This window comes from Lagopus muta, chromosome 30 (assembly GCF_023343835.1).
Source record: "Lagopus muta isolate bLagMut1 chromosome 30, bLagMut1 primary, whole genome shotgun sequence".
In the NCBI taxonomy this organism is placed as follows: Eukaryota; Metazoa; Chordata; class Aves; order Galliformes; family Phasianidae; genus Lagopus; species Lagopus muta.
In genome coordinates this window covers 1,082,696-1,101,230 of record NC_064462.1, presented here as the reverse complement: position 1 = coordinate 1,101,230, position 18,535 = coordinate 1,082,696, and the positions used below count along the sequence as shown (strand labels likewise).

The 18,535-nt window shown below is 53.5% G+C and overlaps 1 protein-coding gene across 4 annotated transcripts in view; it reads left to right on the top strand.

Annotated features, from left to right (window-relative positions):
• LOC125685995 (uncharacterized) overlaps positions 1 to 18,535 on the top strand; it is a 107,928-nt gene that overhangs the window by 21,247 nt on the left and 68,146 nt on the right. The gene's annotated exons all lie outside the window — the stretch shown is intronic.

The following is an 18,535-nucleotide window of genomic DNA, read 5'->3' as shown; positions in this document are numbered from 1 at the left end:
CCTCCACTGTTGTTGGTTTTCCCCTGTCCTTGTTGCACTTTCTTCCATCTGCACTCCCTTCCTGTAGCTTGTCTTTCCTGTCTACTCACTGCCCTTTCTTCTGAGCTGCACTCCTCTACTGCTGTTCTGTCCTCACTACTCTTGCTTCTGCAGCTGCAGTCCTCCTCTTCTCTTCCTCCTCCTGTGTCCTCGCTCCTATTTCTCCATCTGCACTCCTCTTCTGCTGTATTTTCCCTGCATCCTCACTCGTCTTCATCAGCTTTACTCTTCTGCTGTTCCTTCTTTCCTCTGTCCTCACTTCCTTCTGCGTATGCTCTCCACATCTGCTGTTCTTTCTTCTTTGTATGTGTGCTACTCTTTCTTGTGCACTTGCACTCCTCTTCTTCTGTTCTTACTTCCTTTGATTTTCACTGTTTTTTCTTCATCTGCTCTCCTCCTCTGTTGTTTTTTCTTCCCTATCTCCTTGCTTCTTCCTTCTATATCTGCTTTCCTCTTCTACTTTTTCTTCCCTCTCTCCTCTTGGTTCTGTCTGCATTCCTTTCTTCCCTGTGTTCACACACGTCTTCTTTCTGTGTCCGCTCTCCACTTTGGCTGCTCTTTCTTCCATTTATCCTCACTCTTTCATTTGCATCTGCAGTTCTGCTGTTTTCCTTGCATCCTCACTCCTCTTTTTTCTGCATTACTACCCCTCTTCTGCTGTTCTTTATTCCTTTTCTCTTCAAACCTGTGCGACCTGGTGTGGGGAACCTGCTTTGGCAGGGGGTTGGTCTCAATGATCTCTAGAGGTCCCTTCCAACGCCTACAGTTCTGTGATTCGTTTCTTTCTTCTGCATCTAAACTCTTCTGCTGTTTTCTTTGCCGTGAATTCGCTTCTTTCATCTGCATCTGCATTCCTGTTACGATGCTGCTTTTTTTGTTTCCTCACTGCTCTTTATTCTGCATCTACACTTCTGCTTTTGTGTCTGTTCTCACTACTCTTCCTTCTCTATCTGCACTCCACTTCTGTTCTTCTTTCTTCTGTCTCCTCACTGCTCCTCATTCCTGCATCTAAACTCCATTTCTGCTCTGCCTTCTTGCCAGTGTCCTCACTGCACTTTAGTCTGAAGGATGGGAGGAGGGCCCCACAGTAGGAAGTGAAAGGTGAGAAAAGGACTTCACAGGGGCTGAGGATAGGGGTAGTTAGAGATAGCTTACAGAGGCAAGGATGTGGAGGTTGTTAGCAAAGTAAGGGATGGCAGACACTGGGTGTGGGATAGCGAGAGGGATGAAGGCCATGCAGATCAGGGTTTGAGAACAGCCTGAGGACGTGTGGCAGGGAGGTGAGAGATGTGCACAGGGCCTGGGGGCTGCTCCTCCTGCAGGGTCAGAAGTTTGCAGCCAGGAAGACCAGGAGCCTTTGTGATGGAAACCACAAATCTTCCCCCCACGATGCAGGCGCGATGGGGGGAGGGTCTGCATGCTAATGAACTCTCAGGAACGTAATGAATATGGCTGTGAATGCCTGGAAAATGACGGGTCATGAGTTAGTTCAGCCTGTATCTGAGTCCCGCTTCTTGCTGATGGCGTGCAGCTCTGGGGGAGCTGTGCCCGTGGCACCAGGGCGGTTGTGCATGGCTGGTGGAACACACCTGCTCTGTGCTGTTCCAGCCTGCAGGGTTTCACGTCCACGTGTCTGTCTGCACTGAATCTCCTGGTGGCTCAGAAGCAGTAGTCCAGCAGGCTGCCCAGTCAGTGCTGAGCTGGGAGAAACAGCGAGACGGACACGCAGACACAGCCTGGCCTTCTGCCTCGCTTCCTCCTCCTGTCTGCTAGTTCCCAGAATCCTCCCGTTGCCTTTGTTTTTTTCTTCTATGCTTTGCTGTGCTTTGCTGTAGTTTCCTTTGCTATGCCATGGTTTTCTTTCCTATTTGCTTTTTCTTTCCTTGTTGTTTTCTGTGTTTTCTTTCTTTTTTCCTCGTCTTTGCTTTGGTTTGCTTTTTTCTTTATGCTTCTTTGCTTTGTGTTGCTTTTTTTTCTTTTCATTGCTTTGCTTTGCTTGTCTGTTTTTGTTTTTTTTCTCAGCTTTGCTTTTGTCTGCTTTGCTTTGTGATGCTCTCTCACTTCTTCTTTTCTTTCTTTAATTTGTTTTTCTTGTCTTTTATTTGCTTTGAATTCCCTTGATTTGATTTCTGTGTTTTCTTTGCACAGCTTTTAAGAATTACTTTTCCAGCTCTTCCAAGAATTTCCCCCCTTTTCCCACACTTCCCTATTTCTCTTCTTTTCCCTTGCTTTCCCATCATTTCCCATCTTTTTTCTCCACCTCGTCCCATGCTTTCCCAGTTTTTCTGACACTTTGCACGCCAGCATCGCTTCCCCCGTCGCATCACCACCCACCCCATCCCTGCCCCACAGCTGCTCTGCACCATACAGGCTCGTCTCGTCCTCTCCTTGATCCCCTGAGACGAGCACTGAGTCAGCCTCGGGAGCGCAGGTGAAGGCACCTCAGCTGTGTGAGCAGAAGGGCTGCAGCCTGGCTGCGCCTCTCCTGGGCCCCACTGAAGGACCGACTGCCTCTGGGGAAGGATCTCTCTCTGGACGTTGCCCCTCTTGGAGTCTTTTCCCGCGAGCCCAGGTCACAGGTAAGCTCTCAGTTCATTTCTGATTATCCCTGTCTAATGCGACGATCTTTCCAGCCTGACCTCTCTGTATCCTTACTGATTGACATCTGGGATCTGGTTGTTTATGCACTTGGCGAGCCAGGCAGGCCAAAGGTACTGCCAGGAAAGAGAGCAGGGTGGCCGTGGTGGGCGACTCCCTTCTCGGAGGAATACAGGGCCCCATCTGCAGACTGGACCCGAACCACTGGGAAGTGTGCTGCCTTCCTGGGTCAGGGACATAGCCAGGAAACTCCCCAGGCGGGTTAGGTCCACTGGTTCTTTTCCTTTACTCGTAGTTCAGCTTAGCAGTGAGGACCAGAGGGAATGGCTTCAAGCTACGGCAGGGAAGATTCAGGCTGGATATCAGGAAGTATTAGCGTTCAGAAAGGGTGGTCAGGCACTGGAATGGATGCCCAGGGAGGTGGTGGAGTCACCGAGCCTGGGGGTGTTCAAGGAAAGGCTGGATGTTGTGTTGAGGGACATGGTTTAGTGGGAGCTGTTGGTAAGAGGTGAACGGTTGGACTGGGTGATCTTTTATGTCTTTTCCAACCTTGGTGATTCTATGATTCTATTTCCTAAGCTGTAGGGCTATCAGCTCGCATAGAAAACGAGGAAGAGCCCTGGGAGTCCTTGCCCCGAACCTTGCACCCTATTGAAGGGCAGGGGCACTCTTCTCCAAGCAGCCTGATGAGGTGAGTAAGGGACGGCCGGGCGCTGGAGGGCGGTGGCTGCACCAGTGCTCAGGATTCAGGAAACCACTCCAGTTATGCTAGCCCAAAGAATGACAGTTTGAATATCCCATGCTGTGTCTGCTGTACTGGAGGTAAAGGGAGGGCATTGGCTCTCACCCCAAAGGTTCCTGCAATCCCAGAACATCCTGGTGGAGCAGGATGATGTAGAAATAATTGTAACTGATGTTGTCAACCCAGTGTTCTTCCTTAGCGGAGCTCCTGGACAAGCAGTATTTCACGACTGCTATGAAAGAACTGAAGCTGCACCTTCCAGCCGGTCAGACCTGTAGGACAAACCTTCAGAAGATGCAGAAGACACCTGGTCTGCCAACGACAGCAGTAAGGCAGGATGTGCAATAGCTGCAACTGACGAGGTAATCGAAGCACAACCATTACCTGAGGGGACTTCCCCTCAAAAGGCTGAAATAACTGCCAGGACAAGAGTCTCAATTACATGGACAGGTGCTAATTACATATTTGGGATGCTACACACTTGTAGTACTATCTGAAAAGAGCGAGGATTGCACACACAGGCAAAACAGCATGATGTAAATCTGCCAAGGAGCGTGCTGTTACACCTTGTGAAGGACAGCAGAAGGGTCCCACTGTACAGGAAACGGGAAATCAGAGGATGGGTCGGGCGGCAGGACAGGCAATTGAATTGTGTGACTGTGCCAAAATCTTCCTCCAAAGAGTCGCTCTTCAAGTGCTTCTTGCTTTCTCCCTGCCACAAGCTGACACCAGTAGCCATCCAGTGCAGTGCGGCCATGCAGAAAGGCTGGGGAAGGAGACAGAGCTTGAGAAGGCACCGAGGACATGTACAGGTACACAACAAGCATCTGGACTTGATGCACTGTCTTTCTGCCCAGGCTTTCTGTTTGTTGGCTCCTGGGACAGTTCTGTGCAGTTGACATCCCAGCTTTCTCCCAAGCTCCGGCTGCACAGAAGTGCAAGCAATCAGAGGAAGAGAAGGAAAAAGCAGAGGAGTGGCCTTCTGAGAAAAGAGCTGAGGGGGAGCTTGAGGCAGTGTTTTGGAGAAGTAGTGCTTTGACTTAGGGTTGTTCTGTGTCTGAGTTTTCCTTGCGCTGGGTTATCACTGAGTGTAGCTGTTTGTTTTCTTGGATCCTGTGTGTGCGTTGTTGGTAGACAGATTAGTGTGTGGAAAAGACAGCTGAGAATCCAGGGCATGGCAATGTACTTCTGCTGGGCAGGTGTACTGAACTGCTGGAAGGCTTGTGGGAATGAGAAGAGAAGCTGGATTTCTGTTGGACAGCCCGACTGCATCAGTTCTGCCTCCTTTCAGTGAGCTGAAGGCAGTGTGTGTGGAGCCTTCTGATGGGAAACCCACGGTCCCCACAGGGTGGGTGCGGAAAAGAAATGGAGCTGAGATGCATCTATGTGCTGTGAGTGCTATTGCTGAGGACAGGGAGGAGCCGCAGCTGATAAAAGGGCTTTGGTAAGAACAGTGGTGAAAGCAGGAGTGGATATGGAAGGTTTGGATTGCTCTCGGAGGAACGGTGGAAGGGTCAAATGTTCTGCAGGTTCAGCACGCGCTGCGCCCTGCCTGCGCCCTGCCTGCGCCCTGCCTGCGCCCTGCCTGCGCCCTGCCTGCGCCCTGCCTGCGCCCTGCCTGCGCCCTGCCTGCGCCCTGCCTGCGCCCTGCCTGCGCCCTGCCTGCGCCCTGCCTGCGCCCTGCCTGCGCCCTGCCTGCGCCCTGCCTGGTTTTTTATCCTTTCCTTTTTAGGGTAGGAAAACAAATTTCTGGGGCAGGAGAAGAAGAAATGCAGCAGTCTTCTCTGCACGGCTCATTTTGCGTGAGTTGCCAGGTGCTCCTGTGGTAATGGGTGCTGATGAGCCAGCCTTTGTGGCAGGGCTGTGGCTTTGCTTTGTGGCTGTGCTGAATGATTTCTTCACCTCGGTCTTCACTGGTGGCCAGGATTCTAGTCTTTTTCACGTCCCTGAACCCTGCATCCCCAAACCTCTATGTGGGGACCAAGGAGGTAAATCCCTCCCCACTGTAAGGGCAGAGCAAGTCCGAGAGTACCTCCTCAGACTGAATGAATACAAGTCTATGGGGCCTGATGGCGTGCATCCCAGGGTCCTGAAGGAGCTGGCTGAGGTGGTTGCCGAGCCGCTCTCCATCATATTTGAGAAGTCGTGGCTGTCAGGTGAGGTCTCGGATGTCTGGAGGAAGGGTCACGTCACTCCCATATACAAGAAGGGGAGCAGGGAGGACCCGGGGAACTACAGGCCGGTGAGTCTCACCTCCGTGCCTGGGAAGATCATGGAACAGATCCTCCTGGACAACATGCTCGGTCACATAAAGAATGAGCATGTGATCCGAGACAGCCAGCACGGCTTCACCAAAGGAAGGTCATGCCTAACTAATCTTGTGGCCTTCTATGATGGAGTGACGGCATTGGTGGACGAAGGGAAGGCGACCGATGTCATTTAGCTGGACCTGAGCAAGGCCTTTGACATGGTCCCCCACCACATCCTCATCTCTAAATTGGAGGGAAGTGGATTTGATGGGTGGACGACCCGATGGATGAGCAATTGGTTGAAAGGCCGCAGACAGAGGGTGGTGGTCAATGGCTCTATGTCCAGGTGGAGGCCGGTAACAAGCGGTGTCCCCCAAGGGTCTGTCTTGGGACCGGTGCTCTTTAACATCTTTATTAATGACATCGATGAGGGAATTGAGTGCACCCTCAGCAAGTTTGCTGACGACACCAAGCTGAGTGGTGCGGTTGATACGGTGGAAGGAAGGGATGCCATTCAGAGGGACCTCGACAGGCTGGAGGGCTGGGCTCGGGTGAACCTGATGAGGTTCAACACGGCAAAGTGCAGGGTTTTGCATTTGGGCCGGAGGAACCCCAGGCACCTGTACAGGCTGGGAGGAGCGGTCCTTGAGAGCAGCTCGGTTGAAGTTGAAGGAGGGAAGATTTAGGTTGGATGTTAGGGGGAAGTTCTTTACTAGGAGAGTGGTTAGGCCCTGGAACGGGCTGCCCAGGGAAGTTGTGGATGCCCCGTCCTTGGACGTGTTTAAGGCCAGGTTGGACGGGGTCCTGGGCAACTTGATCTGAATGTGTATGTTTGGTGGCCCTGCCAGGCAGGGGGGTTGGAACTACATGATCCTTGGGGTCCCTTCCAACCCAGGTGATTCTGTGATTCTGTGATTTATTTTATGTCAGAATTTGAGGCCTACGATTTTCCCACTGTGAGTGCCTGTTTTAAATGATAAAAAGCGATATGAAAATTAGCTTCCCTCCTTGTATCAGAATCACGTATTGACTTTTGATATTTGTCTTTCTATTCCTTTAGCAAGTGGGGTGTTGATGCTGCTGCACGTATCTCCCATTTTGCCCTTCTGCTTTGTGTAAAAGAATAGCAAAACATGCCATCTGTGTGTGCAATTTCCTTGAAGTATTTTACTTCAAGGTTCCCTACACTTTGGATGTGGGAGGTGACCACTCCTTTGTCTATGATGAAAGCCCAGCGGTGATGCAGGCACTTGCTGAGGTCACAGTGGTTGCCGGGCTGGGAGCGTTTGTGCCCCAGCTGGGAGCAGAGCTGGTGCTGTAGTGAGCGTGGGGCACACTGAGACCGAGCTCTGTGCTTTCATGGAGAGATCTTCCTGTGAGAGCCCACTGGAAGCAGCGCTGCGGCGTGTGTGAGAGCTGGGCCCAGCTGCGGCTGAGCAGTGGCCAGGTGAGCTGGGGTTGGTGCTGGGTGTCTGTCACGGAGTTGACCAGATCAATCTATGTCCGTGACAGGGGCGACAGGCCTCTGCCCTCCCCCCCCCACCCCAGTCCCACAAAATGGGAAGGAAGGAAGGGAGGAAAAGAACAGCGGCAACAATCTATGGAGGAAAACTTATTTTACTATAATATCGGAATACAAGATAACACAATATATACAATTTAATTGCAATTGGGATTAATAAATCAGACAAGATGAGAGAGAGAGAGTTCCCGGGACCGATTCAAACCTGAAAAGCTTGGAACGGCTAGGAAAGCACCCTCCAGCACCCACTGCCAGGCAGCAAGAGAGCGCCCCCCCCACCCGGAAGGGCCAGATCCCGTGACTTCTGTAATGTACAGGGATAGGTAGCTGGGATTGGGCAGTGACACTTTAATGCCCCGTACACTACATGATGTTTTGATGTGGAATACTGAAACCCAAAAACAAAACAAAACAAAAAAAAACAAAAGACATAGAACCATGACATTCCACCCCTTATTCTACATTGTTACATCATGCTTAAAATATATATACATATATACAAACAAACAAAAAATGATTAAAATGCACACATGGCTATATACATATACATAGAATTAGTAACTGCACTCCCCCGGCATCAAGTTTCCTTGTGGTACACACTGGACATCCCCATTCTTCTGCATTACCCACCAAGTGGATCCTGGTCCCTGGGCAAAAACTGTACCATGAAGAGGTTTGCCCTTTCCAGAAACTGGAAGAACCCAAACTGCCTTTCCTAACATGTTCTTTACATGTACAACAGGGACTTTATCTCCCTCTACGGTATGTAGGGAACTAGATTGATTAGGACCATCACGATTAATAGATCCTCTGGTATTGACTAACCAGGTGGCTTCTGCCAAATGCTTCTCCCAGTGCTTAAATGTTCCGCCACCCAGTGCTTTTAGCATCGTTTTTAACAATCCATTGTATCGTTCAATTTTACCAGAGGCTGGTGCATGATAGGGAATATGGTAAATCCACTCGATGCCATGACCTTTGGCCCAAGTATTTACAAGAGAATTTTTGAAATGAGTCCCATTATCTGACTCAATCCTTTCTGGGGTGCCGTGTCGCCACAGGACTTGTTTCTCGAGACCCAGTATGGTGTTTCGGGCGGTAGCATGGGGTACTGCATATGTTTCAAGCCACCCAGTGGTTGCCTCCACCATAGTAAGCACATAATGCTTACCATTGCGAGATCGTGGCAAGGTGATATAATCAACCTGCCATGCCTCCCCATATTTGTACTTTTGCCATCGCCCTTCCTCCCACAGAGGTTTCATCCTCTTCGCTTGTTTGATGATGGCACATGTTTCACAGTTATGAATAACCTGTGCAATGGCATCCATAGTTAAGTCCACCCCTCGGTCTCTGGCCCATTTGTATGTTGCATCTCTCCCTTGATGACCTGAGGTCTCATGGGCCCACCGAGCCAGAAATAATTCACCCTTGTTCTGCCAGTCCAGGTCTATTTGAGCCACCTCAATTCTGGCAGCTCGGTCTACCTGATGGTTATTTTGCTGTTCTTCAGTAGCCCGACTCTTGGGCACATGAGCATCTACATGGCGCACCTTTAAAACTATAGTCTTTGTTCGGGCAGCAATGTCTTTCCACAGTTCAGCAGCCCAAATAGGTTTACCCCTTCTTTGCCAGCTATTTTGCTCCTACTGCTGTAACCACCCCCATAAGGCATTCGCTACCATCCATGAGTCAGTGTAAAGATAGAGCATTGGCCACCTCTCCCGTTCAGCGACATCTAAGGCCAGTTGGACAGCCTTTACCTCTGCAAATTGGCTTGATTCGCCTTTCCCTTCAGTGGCCTCTGCAACTCGTTGTGTGGGGCTCCACACAGCAGATTTCCATCTGCGATGCTTTCCCACAATACGACACGATCCATCTGTGAACAGGGCATATTTCTTTTCATTCTCTGGTAGTTCATTGTATGGTGGGGCTTCTTTAGCACGTGATACTTCTTCTGCTGGTGGTGTTCCAAACTTTTTACCTTCAGGCCAGTCCATGATGACCTCTAGGATTCCTGGACGGCTGAGGTTCCCCATCCGTGCTCGTTGTGTAATCAGTGCAATCCACTTACTCCAAGTGGCATCAGTAGCATGATGGGTGGAGGGAACCTTTCCTTTAAACATCCAGTTCAGCACTGGCAGTCGAGGTGCCAGAAGGAGCTGTGTTTCAGTACCGACTACTTCGGAAGCAGCCCGAACCCCTTCATAAGCGGCTAAGATCTCCTTCTCAGTTGGAGTGTAGTGCTCTTCAGACCCTCTGTATGCCCGACTCCAGAATCCCAGGGGTCGGCCTCGGGTCTCTCCTGAGGCTCTTTGCCACAAAGTCCAAGTGGGACCGTTCTCTCCAGCAGCAGTGTAGAGGATGTTCTTTATACCCTGTCCCGTTCGTACTGGCCCTAGGGCCACGGCACGGGCTATCTCCTGTTTAATCTGTTCAAAAGCCTGCTGCTGCTCAGGGCCCCATGTAAACTCATTTCTCATTCGTGTCACATAATAAAGGGGGCTTACAATGAGGCTGTAGTTTGGAACATGCATTCTCCAAAAGCCCACTGCACCCAGAAAAGATTGTGTCTCTCTTTTGCTAGTGGGTGGAGACATAGCAGTGATTTTGTCGATCACGTCTGTCGGGATGTGACGACGGCCATCTTGCCACTTTATACTTAGGAACTGAATCTCCTGGGCAGGTCCTTTCACTTTGCTTCGCTTAATAGCAAAACCAGCACTCAGAAGAATTTGGATCATTCTCTCTCCTTTTGTGAAGACTTCTTCTGCTGTATCGCCCCACACAATGATGTCATCAATGTACTGCAGGTGCTCAGGAGCACTGCCCTGTTCCAATACAGATTGAATCAACCCATGGCAAATGGTCGGGCTGTGTTTCCACCATTGGGGCAAACGGTTCCAGGTATACTGAATGCCCCTCCATGTGAAAGCAAACTGTGGCTTACATTCTTTGGCCAAAGGGATGGAAAAGAAGGCATTAGCAATGTCATGGTGGCATACCATTTGGCCGCTTTTGACTCCAGTTCATACTGGAGTTCTAACATGTCCTGCACAGCAGCACTCAGTGGGGGTGTGACTTCATTCAGGCCACGGTAGTCCACCGTCAGCCTCCATTCTCCACTGGCTTTACGCACTGGCCATATGGGGCTGTTAAAAGGCGAGTGAGTTTTGCTGATCACTCCCTGGCTCTCTAGTTGACGAATTAACTTATGGATGGGGAGCAAAGAATCCCGGTTGGTGCGGTACTGACGCCTGTGCACCATTTTTGTAGCAATCGGTACGTGTTGCTCTTTTACTCGCAGCAGCCCCACAACAGATGGATCTTCTGACAGGCCAGGCAAAACAGACAGCTGCTTAATGTTGTCTGTGTCCACAGCAGCTATTCCAAAGGCCCATCGATACCCCTTAGGATCCTTGAAATGCCCCCTTCTGAGATAATCAATACCTAGTATACATGGAGCCCCTGGGCCCGTCACAATAGGATGTTTTTGCCAGTCCTTACCAGTGAGGCTTATCTCGGCCTCCAACACAGTCAATTCTTGAGAGCCCCCGGTCACTCCAGAAATATGGATTGATTCTGTCCCTTCATGACTCGAGGGCATCAGAGTGCACTGTGCACCAGTGTCCACCAGGGCCTTATATTTCAGTGGCTCTGATGTGCCAGGCCATTGAATCCACACAGTCCAATATACTCTATTATCCCTTTCCCCCCCCTGACTGAGGGCAGGGCCCCTCTATTCATTACCTGTGGTAACTGGAGCAACTGCACTGGTGGTAGATCTGCCTTGTAATTCTTTCACCCGGGCTCGTAGTACAGGAGTAGGTTGACCGTACCACTTCCCCATGTCTTCTCCATGGTCACGTAGGTAATACCATAAGGTAATTCACGGTGTATTATTCCTTACTTGAGCTGGAGAGCGTCTGCCTCTAACAGCTGAGATTTTTGATCGTGCACGTAAGAAGGAAGGTTCATCGTCTTTAGTTAGGTGGGCTCGCAAAAATTTCACCGTCTCCTTCACCTCCTTCATCTCCTTCATTAGACTCATTTGATTATCCTGATCTTCATCCAGCGTCTCTGATACTGTTACAGGTTTGTCACGGTTAATCAGTTGAGACACTTGCTCCGTCATTCTTGATATTGCAGCAACGGCAGAATGAATTGGGGACAGCAATTGTTCGTAGTTTTGGAGCGTAAGAATTAATTCATAAATTAAGGGTGTTCTCTGTTGTTCCTGGTATCTGTCACACGCTGACATTAGTGTAGCAGCATATTTGTCTGGTGCTGTTGTCACGATTTTCTGCCATATCTCAGGCGTTGTCCTCACCTTTTCAGGGTCGCGGTTTTGGTGTGGTTGGTTAGGAACAAAGTCAGGGTCATACAACATTTCCACCACGCCTATTTCCCTCAAATACTGGATACCCTTTTCAACTGTATCCCATTTTTTCATTGCAATCTTCAAGCCATTTTTGAAGGGATACTTTTCCTTCACGGCTATTAACACTCGTTCCCAGAGGGAGGCAGCCTCATCCGAACACCGACTAATTCCTCTATCAATAGCTGGATCTCTGGCAATGGCACCTAGTTGGCGAGCTTCATTACCATCCAGAGACAAGCTATGGGCCCCACTGTCCCAACAGCGAACCAACCAGGAAACAAGACTTTCATTCGGGCGCCGTGTAAACTCCTTTCTTGAACCTTGGATTTCAGTCATCTTTAGAGGCCGGCGAGTAGTAATAGAGACTTCCTCTTCATCACTCTCTTCTGCATGTCTCTTAGTTTTCGCTTTTGCCTTTTGCGATGGTGGTGGTTCTGAGGAGGGCCCCTCGCCTGGATCTTCCTCCTCCTCCTCCTCCTCTTCTCTTTTTCGTTCAAGACGCGAAGACACTCGTTTCCATTTCTTGCCCTCCACAGGAGCAACTGGTATTGTTACTGGTGTCTCCTGTGATTGATTAGATTTGACTTGGGGATTTTCCCCTTTGGCTTGGACCTCAGCTCGGAAACTCTCTCTCTCCAGAATGGTATTATATAGGGCACGGTAAGCACAAGCCAAACCCCAAATAAGTTGTACCTCCTTAGATTTATGTAAGCCGCATAGTCCCTGACTCAAATACTGGCTTAGTTTCTCAGGATCCCACAGGTGTTCAAGAGTAAAATCCCATGACACTGCGGGTCCCCATGCTTCTAAAACCTTTCCTAAACCTCTCCATATTCCCTGCCAATCATCATTCTCTAGTTTCGGAAGAGACTCCTTTCCCTTATTACAAATGAATTGGAATACATTCAGGAGAATTGATGACACGCACACCAACATGACTATTAATTCAGGATTCAAAAAACGTTTGACAAACCAAGAAGAAAACCCGGAGACTGGTCTGAACATCGTGTTGTTTGTAAAATTAGCTATTCCATTTGGGATGTAGTTGTTTGAGAAATTAGCCATTCCTTCTGGGATGTAGATGTCAAAGTTCAAATCATACCACATTGCAAATAGGTAAAACATAGGTGTCTCCATCAGTGTCATTAGGTACCTATATATGGTTGCAATTCCACAACACATAATTATGAGCTGGATTATTGGCCAGTAGGTTGTGACTAACACCATTGCTTTTAATCCTTTACCCAGCACCCCCACGATAACGAGTGGGTTCATCGCTGGTGCTTGCTAAAAAAGGGTTAATGAATTGAAGCTAACAAGAGGAGAGAAAAAAAAAAAAAAAAAGGCACTACCCAGACTAAGTAGTGCTCAAAGTTTACAAATATGCCAGAACACTGGCAGTACGCCTAATCTTTCAAGGTCAGGTTTTCCAGCACAGAAACCTGAACTACTGATAATGCTCCCTAACGAAGCTCTCTAAGAGCAGAGAGAAAAAGAGATTCGTTCAAAAAGCTAAAAAGCAGTCGCCCCATGTTGGGCGCCAAAAATCTGTCACGGATTTGACCATATCAATCTATGTCCGTGACAGGGGCGACAGGCCTCTGCCCTCCCCCCCCCACCCCAGTCCCACAAAAAGGGAAGGAAGGAAGGGAGGAAAAGAACAGCGGCAACAATCTATGGAGGAAAACTTATTTTATTATAATATCGGAATACAAGATAACACAATAGATACAATTTAATTGGAATTGAGATTAATAAATCAGACAAGATGAGAGAGGGAGAGAGAGTTCCCGGGACCGATTCAAACCTGAAAAGCTTGGAACGGCTAGGAAAGCACCCTCCAGCACCCACTGCCAGGAAGTAAGAGAGTGCCCCCCCCACCCGGAAGGGCCAGATCCCGTGACTTCTGTAATGTACAGGGATAGGTAGCTGGGATTGGGCAGTGACACTTTAATGCCCCGTACACTACATGAAGTTTTGATGTGGAATACTGAAACCCAAAAACAAAAAAACAAAAACAAAAAACATAGAACCATGACACCTGCCTTCTCTGGCAGCCTGTAGTCATGGTCCTTGCTTGCCTGCCTTGGCTGGCTGGCTGGAGTCCTGGCTCCTGCCTACCTGCCTGCCTTGGCTGGATGGCTGGAGTCCTGGCTCCTGCCTGCCTGCCTTGGCTGGCTGACTGCAGTCCTGACCCCTGCCTGCCTGCCTTGCCAGGCTGGCTGGAGTCCTGGCCACTGCCTGCCTGCCTTGTCTGGCAGCCTGTAGTCGTGGTTCTTGCTTGCCTGCCTTGGCTGGCTGGCTGGAGTCCTGGCTCCTGCCTACCAGCCTTGGCTGGCTGACTGGAGTCCTAGCTCCTGCCTGCCTGCCTTGGCAGGCTGGCTGGAGTCCTGGCCACTGCCTGCCTGCCTTGACTGGCAGCCTGTAGTCGTGGTTCTTGCTTGCCTGCCTTGGCTGGCTGGCTGGAGTCCTGGCTCCTGCCTGCCTGCATTGGCTTGCTGACTGGAGTCCTGGCTCCTGCCTGCCTGCCTTGGCTGGCTGACTGGAGTCCTGGCTCCTGCCTGCCTGCCTTGGCAGGCTGGCTGGAGTCCTGGCCACTGCCTGCCTGCCTTGTCTGGCAGCCTGTAGTCGTGGTTCTTGCTTGCCTGCCTTGGCTGGCTGGCTGGAGTCCTGGCTCCTGACTACCTGCCTTGGATGGCTGGCTGGAACTGTGGACTCTGCCTGCCTGCCTTGGCTGGCTTGCTGGAACCGTGGCCCTCCTTCCCTGCCATGTCTGGCTGGCTGGAGTCCTGGCCACTGCCTGCCTGTTTGTCTGGCAGCCTGTAGTCGTGGTCCTTGCTTGCCTGCCTTGGTTGGCTGGCTGTAGTCCTGGCTCCTGCCTGCCTGCCTTGGCTGGCTGACTGGAGTCCTGCCTCCTGCCTGCCTGCCTTGGCTGGCTGACTGGAGTCCTGGCTCCTGCCTGCCTGCATTGGCTGGCTGACTGGAGTTATGGTCCTTGCCTGCCTGCCTTGGCAGGCTGGCTGGAGTCCGGGCCCCTGCCTGCCTGCATTGGCTGGCTGACTGGAGTCCTGACTCCTGCCTGCCTGCCTTGGCTGGCTGACTGGAGTCCTGGCTCCTGCCTGCCTGCATTGGCTTGCTGACGGGAGTCCTGGCTCCTGCCTGCCTGCCTTGGCTGGCTGACTGGAGTCCTGACTCCTGCCTGCCTGCCTTGGCTAGTTGGCTGGAGTCCTGGCTACTGCCTCCCTGCCTTGGCTGCCTGAGTGGAGTCATGGTCCTTGCCTGCCTGCTTTGGCTTGCTGACTGGAGTCCTGGCTCCTGCCTGCCTGCCTTGGCTGTTTGACTGGAGTCATGGTCCTTGCCTGTCTGCCTTGGCAGGCTGGCTGGAGTCCGGGACCCTGCCTGCCTGCCTTGGCTGGCTGACTGGAGTCCTGACTCCTGCCTGCCTGCCTTGGCTGGCTGACTGGAGTCCTGGCCCCTGCCTGCCTGCCTTGGCTGGAACCGTGGCCCTCCTTGCCTGCCATGTCTGGCTGGCTGGAGTCCTGGCCACTGCCTGCCTGCCTTGTCTGGCAGCCTGTAGTCGTGGTCCTTCCTTGCCTGCCTTGGCTGGCTGGCTGCAGTCCTGACTCCTGCCTGCCTGCATTGGCTAGCTGGCTGGAGTGCTGGCTCCTGCCTGCCTGCCTTGGCTAGCTCGCTGGAGTGCTGGCTCCTGCCTCCCTGCATTGGCTTGCTGAAGGGAGTCCTGGCTCCTGCCTGCCTGCCTTGGCTAGATGGCTGGAGTCCTGGCTCCTGCCTGCCTGCCTTGGCTGGCTGACGGGAGTCCTGACTCCTCCCTGCCTGCCTTGGCTAGCTGGCTGGAGTCCTGGCTCCTGACTGCCTGCCTTGGCTAGTTGGCTGGAGTCCTGGCTCCTGCCTGCCTGCCTTGGCTGGCTGACTGGAGTCCTGACTCCTGCCTGCCTGCCTTGGCTAGCTGGCTGGAGTCCTGGCTCCTGACTGCCTGCCTTGGCTGGCTTGCTGGAACCGTGGCCCTCTTTGCCTGCCATGTCTGGCTAGCTGGAGTCCTGGCCACTGCCTGCCTGCCTTGTCTGGCAGCCTGTAGTCGTGGTCCTTGCTTGCCTGCCTTGGCTGGCTGGCTGCAGTCCTGGCTCCTGCCTGCCTGCCTTTGCTAGCTGGCTGGAGTCCTGGCTCCTGCCTGCCTACCTTGGCAGGCTGGCTGGAGTCCGGGCCCCTGCCTGCCTGCCTTGGCTGGCTTACTGGAGTCATGACTCCTGCCTGCCTGCCTTGGCTGGCTGACTGGAGTCCTGGCTCCTGCCTACCTGCCTTGGATGGCTGGCTGGAACTGTGGACTCTGCCTGCCTGCCTTGGCTGGCTTGCTGGAACCGTGGCCCTCCTTCCCTGCCATGTCTGGCTGGCTGGAGTCCTGGCCACTGCCTGCCTGTTTGTCTGGCAGCCTGTAGTCGTGGTCCTTGCTTGCCTGCCTTGGCTGGCTGGCTGGAGTCCTGGCTCCTGCCTGCCTGCCTTGGCTGGCTGACTGGAGTCCTGCCTCCTGCCTGCCTGCCTTGGCAGGCTGGCTGGAGTTCTGGCTCCTGCCTGCCTACCTTGGCTGGCTGACTGGAGTTATGGTCCTTGCCTGCCTGCCTTGGCAGGCTGGCTGGAGTCCGGGCCCCTGCCTGCCTTCATTGGCTTGCTGACGGGAGTCCTGGCTCCTGCCTGCCTGCCTTGGCTGGCTGACTGGAGTCCTGACTCCTGCCTGCCTGCCTTGGCTAGTTGGCTGGAGTCCTGGCTCCTGCCTCCCTGCCTTGGCTGCCTGAGTGGAGTCATGGTCCTTGCCTGCCTGCTTTGGCTTGCTGACTGGAGTCCTGGCTCCTGCCTGCCTGCCGTGGCTATCTGCCTGGACTCCTGGCTGCTGCCTGCCTGCCTTGGCTGTTTGACTGGAGTCATGGTCCTTGCCTGTCTGCCTTGGCAGGCTGGCTGGAGTCCGGGACCCTGCCTGCCTGCCTTGGCTGGCTGACTGGAGTCCTGACTCCTGCCTGCCTGCCTTGGCTGGCTGACTGGAGTCCTGGCCCCTGCCTGCCTGCCTTGGCTGGAACCGTGGCCCTCCTTGCCTGCCATGTCTGGCTGGCTGGAGTCCTTGCCACTGCCTGCCTGCCTTGTCTGGCAGCCTGTAGTCGTGGTCCTTGCTTGCCTGCCTTGGCTGGCTGGCTGCAGTCCTGGCTCCTGCCTGCCTGCCTTTGCTAGCTGGCTGGAGTCCTGGCTCCTGCCTGCCTACCTTGGCTGGCTGACTGGAGTTATGGTCCTTGCCTGCCTGTCTTGGCAGGCTGGCTGGAGTCCGGGCCCCTGCCTGCCTGCCTTGGCTGGCTTACTGGAGTCATGACTCCTGCCTGCCTGCCTTGGCTTGCTGACTGGAGTCCTGGCTCCTGCCTGCCTGCCTTGGCTGGCTAGCTGGAACTGTGGACCATGCCTGCCTCTTTTGGCTGGCTGGCTGTGGTTGTGGCCCCTGCCTGCCTGCCTTGGCTGGAACCGTGGCCCTCCTTGCCTGCCATGTCTGGCTGGCTGGAGTCCTGGCCACTGCCTGCCTGCCTTGTCTGGCAGCCTGTAGTCGTGGTTCTTGCTTGCCAGCCTTGGCTGGCTGACTGGAGTCCTGGCTCCTGCCTGCCTGCCTTGGCTAGCTGGCTGGAGTGCTGGCTCCTGCCTACCTGCATTGGCTTGCTGACGGGAGTCCTGGCTCCTGCCTGCCTGCCTTGGCTAGCTGGCTGGAGTCCTGGCTCCTGCCTGCCTGCCTTGGCTGGCTGACTGGAGTCCTGACTCCTGCCTGCCTGCCTTGGCTAGCTGGCTGGAGTCCTGGCTCCTGCCTGCCTGCCTTGGCTGGCTGAGTGGAGTCATGGTTCTTGCCTGCCTGCCTTGGCTTGCTGACTGGAGTCCTGGCTCCTGCCTGCCTGCCTTGGCTAGTTGGCTGGAGTCCTGGCTCCTGCCTGCCTGCCTTGGCTGGCTGACTGGAGTCCTTGCTCCTGCCTGCCTGCCTTGGCTGGCTGACTGGAGTCCTGACTCCTGCCTGCCTGCCTTGGCTAGCTGGCTGGAGTCCTGCCTCCTGCTTGCCTGCATTGGCTGGCTGACTGGAGTCATGGTCCTTGCCTGCCTGCTTTGGCAGGCTGTCTGGAGTCCTGGCACCTGCCTGCCTGCCTTGGCTGGCTGGCTGGAGCCAGGGCCCCTGCCTGCCTGCCTTGGCTGGCTTGCTGGAGTCCTGGCTCCTGCCTGCCTGCCATGGCTGGCTGACTGGAGTCCTGACTCCTGCCTGCCTGCCTTGGCTGGCTGACTGGAGTCCTGGCTCCTACCTGCCTGCCTTGGCTGGCTGACTGGAGTCCTGACTCCTGCCTGCCTGCCTTGGCTGGCTGAGTGGAGTCATGGTCCTTGCCTGCCTGCATTGGCTTGCTGACTGGAGTCCTGGCTCCTGCCTGCCTGCCTTGGCTAGTTGGCTGGAGTCCTGGCTCCTGCCTGCCTGCCTTGGCAGGCTGGCTGGAGTCCTGGCTCCTGCCTGCCTGCCTTGGCTGGCTGAGTGGAGTCATGGTCCTGGCCTGCCTGCCTTAGCAGGCTGGCTGGAATCCTGGCCCCTGCCTGCCTGCCTTGGCTGGCTGACTGGAGTCCTGACTCCTGCCTGCCTGCCTTGGCTAGCTGCCTGGAGTCCTGGCTCCTGCCTGCCTGCCTTGGCTGTTTGACTGGATCATGGTCCTTGCCTGTCTGCCTTGGCTGGCTGACTGGAGTCCTGGCTCCTTCCTGCCTGCCTTGTCTAGTTGGCTGGAGTCCTGGCTCCTGCCTGCCTGCATTGGCTGGCTGACTGGAGTCCTGGCTCCTGCCTGCCTGCCTTGGCTGGCTGACTGGAGTCCTGACTCCTGCCTGCCTGCCTTTGCTACCTGGCTGGAGTCCTGGCTCCTGCTTGCCTGCATTGGCTGGCTGAGTGGAGTCATGGTCCTTGCCTGCCTGCCTTGGCAGGCTGGCTGGAGTCCTGGCTC